The sequence below is a fragment of the Tupaia chinensis genome, unplaced genomic scaffold (genome assembly GCF_000334495.1).
Source record: "Tupaia chinensis unplaced genomic scaffold, TupChi_1.0 Scaffold144313_1, whole genome shotgun sequence".
Classification (NCBI taxonomy): Eukaryota; Metazoa; Chordata; class Mammalia; order Scandentia; family Tupaiidae; genus Tupaia; species Tupaia belangeri.
In genome coordinates, this window is record NW_006204171.1 from 473256 (window position 1) to 481407 (window position 8152).

An 8152-nucleotide genomic window follows, 5' to 3' on the forward strand; every position below is an offset into this window, starting at 1 on the left:
CTCCTTCAAGGTCTTTTGGACTTAGGGCCTGGATCCCTTGCTGCTTATTGGTTGGAGACTGTCTTTAGTTCCTTATCAGGTAAACCTCTCCAACATGGTGGCTTGCCTTATTAAAGCCAGCAAAAAAATCTTCCAGTAGGACAGGAGTTACAGTCTCAGTTATGGAACCATGGAGGTGACTTCCTAGCACTTTTGCTGTGTAGTATTGGTTAGAAGCAAGTCACAGTCCTAGCCACATTCAAAGGAGGGAAATACACATGGTGAGAACACCAGTAGAAGGGGATTATAGGGATCTGCTGACAGTCTGTCCAACTACAACATTCCAGATGATTCTTATGTTGAGAAGCACTAATTTAGGAGAAACATGATGAAGGAATCAACCAGTCCAGTTGGGCTTTTGACAGGAAGTGGCTGTGAAACAATTCACAACTGTGGGCTCTGGTGATGCTTCAGCTGTGTCCTTTTCATAACCAATGCTGTGGGTTAGCACAGGGTGTGGAAGTTGGAGATTGTCATTATCATTATTCCCAAACTCCCCTCTGCTGTCAGCTCAGTTGCTCACTGTCCCCAGGCTGACCTCACTATCTAAGGGGGAACACCTGGGAATAGAGAGGTGCATGAAAGAGGGAGGGTAAATTGACATGGTAAAAGTAGATTTATTTGGGAGGGACCAGCAGTTAGCATAATGGCTATGTCGCTGAACTCCCACGTAGTTGACTGCAGTTCACATCCCGGACCCGGTGGCTTAAACTCATGCCGGGCGCGTGTGCGTGCATGCCCAAGATCCCGAGAGGAGAATGGAGGAGAAGGGATTGCGGCATGGCCATACCCCCTTGGGGGGGATTTCTCGCTTTCTATCTCTCTGTCTCTCTCTGTCTGTCTGGCGAGCGCACACGCCCTATAGCAAAAACCTCTCCAAAAAAAAAAAATAAAAAGTAGATATCTATGGAATTCATACACTCTGATTATTTTTAGTTTCTTGTCAAAAAATGTAAATTTTGCCCTGTCACAATATAAAGAGGATATATTTCACACTTTACACAGCTGATTTTAAATACTATCCTATTTCGAGCTCCACTACATTTCTTCAGATATTGAAATGTTATACTGGCAGAAACATTGGCATTGTGCTTGCCAAGCCCTCCTAGGCATAAAACTAAACATTTTCCAGCCCCTGGCAGTTAAACGAGGCTAGAGAATGAAGCTGGCCTGTGGCAAATGGCCTGGTTCCTGAGACCTCCTCTGCATGGTCCTTGAAACTCTCTCTTCATTCATCTCTTGGCCAGATGCTGAGAACACAACAAAGGCCTCTAACACCCTAGCAATGGCACAACTACTAGAACAAAGAAGCCTGGTGCCCCAGAGAACTTTGTGGACTCCTCTTCCACTTTAATTGGTCCAACTGCATTGGAGTCAAATGTTAGTGAGAAATGAACAATTGCTGTATGGAGTCACTGTTCATGATAGCATCTGACCTTACTCTCCCTGACTGAAACAGCTGCATTGCTTTCTTCACAGGACAGATGTCACATGCTAGGTGCGGAAGGACATACAATAGAAAATAGCTTATGGGCTGGAGCTGAAGGAATATTCCCTTTGTGTTCTTCCCCTCTAATCTATATATTAACGTGGCTCATTCTAGATATCAATTCTCTATCTATGGAAATTGAGATCTTTACTCAGCGATTCTCTATGATGGGGTAGGGTCCCATATTCTGACCCAGACACTGATTCTAATGGGGATGCTTGCCTGGAATTGCCACACTCACACTATTATGTGCATGTGTGTGTGTGTTTGTGTGTACATACAATAGATTTTAAGTAATATTTATATGTATGCGTTTATGTGTATTTAATAGAATTAAAATAATATATTTGTGTATTATGTGTATGCATTCAATAGAATCTAGACCGTGTGTGTGAGTGTGTAAGAAAACAGAGTCTACAAGGAAGGAATACTGACTTGGCCATGATCATAAAACTAGTGACAGAGGTGGAAATTCATCCTGGCTCCCCAATGAATAAAAAATGGCCAACTTGAAGTCTTAATTGTTAACTTCTTGCAGAGAAGCTTTTAATAATTTCAGCATACATTTGAAATGTTTTGCAAAGGACCAGAAATATACACCTCTTACAACATACCAACAGAAAAAGCCATGAGACTGTGTAAAACTGGGGTGTCCTGTGCATTATAAAGTAAAATTAAAGATTGGGCCAGTTCCATGACCTAGTGGTTAAGGGAGCTGGATCTCACACGGCCAATCATACAGTTAGAGCCCTATTTTAATAATAATGTTTAATTAAGATCTCTCTAAGATTTTCAGCTTAGAAAACATGCCAGGTACATGTGCATGTATGCCCCAAATCCTCTCAAGATGGAGAAATGGAGAAGGGATGATGGCATGACCATGCTCCACTGCGAGGGCGGGTGCTTTCTCTCCCCCCCACCTTCTGCTCTGTGAGCACACATACCCTCTAGAAAAATTTTTTAAAGAAGATTATTTTTATAATTCCTTTTAATATTGTATGTGAAACACGTGATTTAAAAAACAAACACATAATATCTCATACAATGAATACAGAACCTATGGGATTTATGTATGCATATATACAATAAGGTACAATAACTAATTTTTTTAATATAGAGTTTAAAAATATACATCATCTTTAACTTAACCTACACATATACAGAGCTTAGGAATGGCATCTCTTAAATAAGCTATAAAAAATGTGGTAAAAAGACTTAGGACTTAAACAGAACATTTTCTTAGTTGGTATTTAAATAATGCTTACTATTTACTGACCAACTGAGCAAACAACTGAATGAATTATTAACATGAGAGGGCACACTAATGGGCCAGCCTGTGGGTTGTTGGTTAAGGGAACTGGATCCCACAGGGCCAATAGCACAGTTCCAGACCCAGCAGTTTGAAAAACACACTGGACACGTGTTCATGCATCCTGAAAAGATAGAGAAATGGAGAAGGAATTGTTCAACCATGCCCCATAGGGGTGAGGGGGTGCTTCTCTCTCTCCCTCTGTCTCTTTCTATCTCTCTTTGGTGACTGTACACACACTATGACAAAAATTTTTAAAGCATAAATAAAAATGGGGTCAACAGATAGCATAGTGGTCACGTCACTGGACTCCCATGTGGCTGACTGCAGTTCAAGTCCCAGACCCAGTGGCTTCAAAATCATGCCAGGCACATATATAAGCATGCCCAAGATCCTGGGAAATTGAGGAGAAGAAATTGAGGCATGGCCATCCCCACTGGGAGGGTGTGATTTCTCATTTTCCCTCTTACTATCTCTGTCTCTGTCTCTGTCTCTCTCTGGTAAGTGCATGCTCCCTAAGGCAAAAATCTCTTAAAAATAAAATTTTAAAATAGAATGTGCTGTTACATAGGCTACTTCTTAAATTACTTAGATGAGAACAGGTGTTAAACTTGATGCATTTCACTTTGTTGACATCTGACAACTATTAAAAAAATAACCTGATGAGCATACATGTTTACATGTATTTTCTTTCTCAACAGAATTTCCCACATAAACAAACTCTTTTACCTACACATAGATAAGGTTTTAATAATGTTTAATTAAGATCTCCCTAAGATTTGTAGTAATATTTATATTTTATTTTCAGTGCTATAAGAATCAATAATTTTTTCTCAGGGAAAATAAGGTTTTCAAAAAAACTTTACTGCTGAAGGGAAATAGTTAATTAAAAACATTAAAGGTTAGGATTTCAATCGAGAGATAAATTAAGAACTTCTTTTAAACTCAGAAATAAATGAAGTCAGCTCTTGAGTTTGCTGTCAAATAATATATTTTTACTGATGCTCCCTGTGACTTAAATCATGTCTGAAATTCATAAAATAAAGGCACCATATAGTAAATGGGAAAGTGTGGTTTAAACAAAGAAATACAAATAATTATGCCTCTACACTAAAAGAAAAGTTCTCTACATTACTCTGAAGTGCTTCCTCACTGCAACTCCAGTTTCTGTGTTCAGATTTCCAAATGCCGCTGTCGACGAAGACCTCTCAACATAACATTCTATGCTTATCTTCTCTTGGTAATTCCCTAATAAGTTTATTTGGAACCAGGGTATGTTATTTCAAGCTGCAAAGTCTTCAAACCCAGCATGAGAAATCTGGGTTGGCTTCCATCTGCCTCTTAACTCCTTTCTCTTAAATAACAATCCAGTAATCCAATTTTAACTTGCATTTTTCTCAGTGCTCTATCAGGTGGTATAGAATTCAGTTTGCTCACTTGCTTCTCAAGGGCCCGGACTGAAAAGTGTCTTGTTATTGTCAAAGCAAACAATGTGATTTGAAGACTTACACGGAATTAAAACGATAAGAAAGAAAATGAGGCCCTATTAACTTCACTATGTCAACTCTCAGTTCTCCTTACTTAAAGGGCATCAGAACATGACTTTGTTTTCGAAACAGGATAGAACTTTAAAAAGTCTTTTGTAAAGAATGAATTTTCTTAGACGCTCCATGATGACTCTCCAGGATACAGGAGTAGTATGTGATATACTAAGAGTATGTACCAATCAACAGTTCATGCAAAAGCTTCCTTCTTGATGCCCCAATGTGCTTGTATTATTAAAACCCTCACAGCTCAATCTACCACAGAGTGTCAGCATACATTTTCCCCTCTCTGCACGAAATTCTTAGCTTACATGGTTAGTTCAGATCATCTCCCTCAATATATTTTAACCAGAAGAAATATCTTGCTTTAAATCAAATGTTTCAAGTCTCAGCTTTAAATCAGTGATGTGCTGAGAATATTTCTTTGGTGGAAGAATGCTGCTACATCTGCCTACCAGCTGACAGCAAGGCAAATACATGGAGTGAATTTTATATCAGAAAGGCAGACAATTCTAATCTCTTAGAATGGAATACTTGCCATAATAGAGTGGGAAAAATAAAACAACAGACTTTAAGAGCCTTCCCCCTCTTATTCTGCTCTAGTTGTCCCTTACCCCATCCTTAATTCTTAAAAGACACCCTGCAATTCAGAACTTCAAGCTCAGACTTCTCATGTTCTTGTTGTGGCTTTTTCCCTTTCAGCTGACCCACTGATAACCCAGCATAAGATAGATTAACTAACCATATGCTGAAAGGTTTGACCATCCCTTCGGGGGTATCACACTACATGGAGAACTCCATATCCTGGCAGGGAAAACACAGTCTAACCCAATTTTCTTACCACTACATACACTTCATGGGTCTGGGAAAAATGGATCTTTTTACTTATTTTACCAAACTCCATCAAAACAAGACTAGGTGTCACCCAAACAACTAATCAGAGCCTGGATTTTATCAAGGCTCCAGGGGAAAGCAGAAAGATCACTGACATTTTCTTGGCTCTAAAGCTACCTTAGGGGGGACCTCACAGACCAAACATTCCTCAAGGGATACCAAATGTCACTATACTTGATATGGAAAGGAGTATTAACTCAAGAACCCAGAGATCCTTAACCTTGTTTTGGAAAATTGATTGACAAATAAGAAGACATTTATATTTGACATAGACATTGTGCTATACTTGTTCTTAGTGCCTTCTTAGAGTTTAGTCCAAAACATTGAGCTGATTCTCAAAACCCCTATTCTGATGTCAGAAAATTTGTATGCAATAATTCTCTGCATTATCAGCAGAGAATCACTACTTTTTAATCTAAAGTCATTGCCTGCTGGAGTGATCTCCCTTTCAAAGCTGGAGATCACTGTCTTCCAACAAAGCAAACATCCAATGATAGGATAACAAAGAACCATAGTCCTTCTCTCAAAGCTTCTTGGTCTAGGTGTAAAATTTTCTAGTCATCAATCTCAACCACAAGGGGCATTACCAGTTTCACTCATTTCTCTACTTTTCATCTCTGTTGCCTTGTACAGTTCAAGCCACCATACTGTCTTCTTTGCATTACTGCAACAGCCTTTTAAATTGTATTTTGCTTTTTGTTTCAGTAAGTTGTTGGGGTGTGATTTACATATAAAAATTCACCTCCTTATGTGTACAGTTCAATGATTTTTAGTAAGTTCATTGAGTTGTTCAACCATCATCTTAATCAAGTTTCAGAACATTTTCATTAACCTGAAGCAATTCCTTAAGCCCATTTACACTTAATCTCCATTCCCACCCCTAGCCTCAAGCAGTCACTAATCTATTTTCTGGATAGTTCCTATAAAGAGATTCATACAATATGTGCCCTTTTGTGATTGGTTTCTTTTACTAAGCATGATATTTTCAAGGTTAATCCATGTTACGACATGAACCAGTACTTCATTCCTTTTTGTAGATACATAATATTCCATTGTATGGGTAGACCACATTTTATTTATATGTTTACCCATTACTGGACCGTTGGAGTTGAGGCGAAGTTCAGCTGTTATGAATAACGTTGCTCTGAACATTCACACATGAGTCTTTTTTTTCCCCCACACGAGTCTTTAGGAGAACAGATGTTTCATGTTTTTTCACACACATGTCTTTAGGAGAAAATACATTTCAGAGCTGTGTGAGCCCTATAGTCTCTTAGCACTTCTACTTGTCTCACATCTTGACTCACTTCAAGTACTTTTTCCTACTAAAGCGAGAATGAGCTTTCAAAAGTGCAAATCCAGGCCTAGTAAAAATGCTCCAGAAGCTTCTCATTGTTCTTGACTTAAAACCAAACTTCACAGCACTGTTTATGAAGCCTTCCTTGCATGATCTGTTTTCACTTCTGAAGCCTCTAATCTTGTTTCTCTCCTTCACCAGGCTCCTTCCCTTTTTCTGTATCAACCAGATTAAATTTTAGTTTTCTGAACAGACTGAGCTCTCTTAATGTTTTATTTTGGGTTGTTCCCTCTACCTGGAAATCTCCTTACCAGAGGGCACCTCTGGACTTAGACACCTGAATTCACCAATTAAAAGCTGTCTGACTTTGGGCAAGTCTGTATATGTTGTCAGTAAAAAAGCATTTAACAGACCTGGGAATGCAGATATATGGGCAAATAGGTTGTGGAATGGCACACTAAAACTGAGTGGAAAAAAAAAAACACATTGCTAACTATATATATATGTGTGTGTGTGTGTATATATATATGTATGTATGTATATATATATATTAATATCCTTAATTTGATAAAACATTTGATTGGACATGACATGTAAGCTCTGAAAAACTCATATTATACCACATAAAGATGTACAATGATTAAATGTAAATAAGTAATTATGAAAGAAAATAAAATAGAAAAAAATATGTATTAATAATAAGCATTGACTCATAGGGTCCTTGGAGGGATTAAGTATGTTACAATGTGTGAAATCCTTATAACAGTCCTCAGTAAAAGTTTTAGCTAGTCAATGAATTCTTCATGATTTACCTTAGATACAATTCCCTTCTAGAAACCATCATTGGCCCCTTAAGTATGGGCTTGTTCCTTGAAGCATTTCCATAATACTGTGTTCTTCTTATATCATATTGTTATTGCCAGTTTACTTTTCCATCTTCCCTTGGCAGCCTGTTGATTTGGCAAAACACAACTTCCATTTCTGGAATCTAACATAGAGCATGGTCCACAGTACGTGCTCACTAAAATATTTGCTGAATGGAAAAACTGTGCTTGGCAGTCTCTCTGTTCCAAACATTCTCACTTTGCTTTGCCCAGTTGTCTCTCCCACAGAGCCCTCTGTGGATTCTATCATCCAGACTGTTGACCAGCTGTGCTAAAGAGTTTGGTTGGGTTTGGCCAAGAGGAGGTTCTGGCAAGAGATAGATAGGTGGATGGAGGAAAAGGTCGTGGTAATTACCCTTTCCATTTCCTCCCTGCTGTGATTCTGCCAGTGCCTGCAATCTGCTATAGCTATGGATCCTGTCAAGATGCAACTTCAGTAACTAGCTCTTTCTGGGGACAGTAAGAACATTGCTTTCCCTTGCCCTCTGAGACGTAGGAGCGGTATCAGCAGCTGTCCATTATCACTAATCTCCTGGTGCTCTACATCCTTCATGAGTCCTTCAATCTTGCCCAACCATCTGTAAAAAGTTCATTAATGTCTCTCCATGTAAACCCATTTGTGTGTGCCATCTGCTTCCTGTTGGGACCCTGACTGGCACAATAACTGATCATAGCTATTATTGGCCAATTCACACA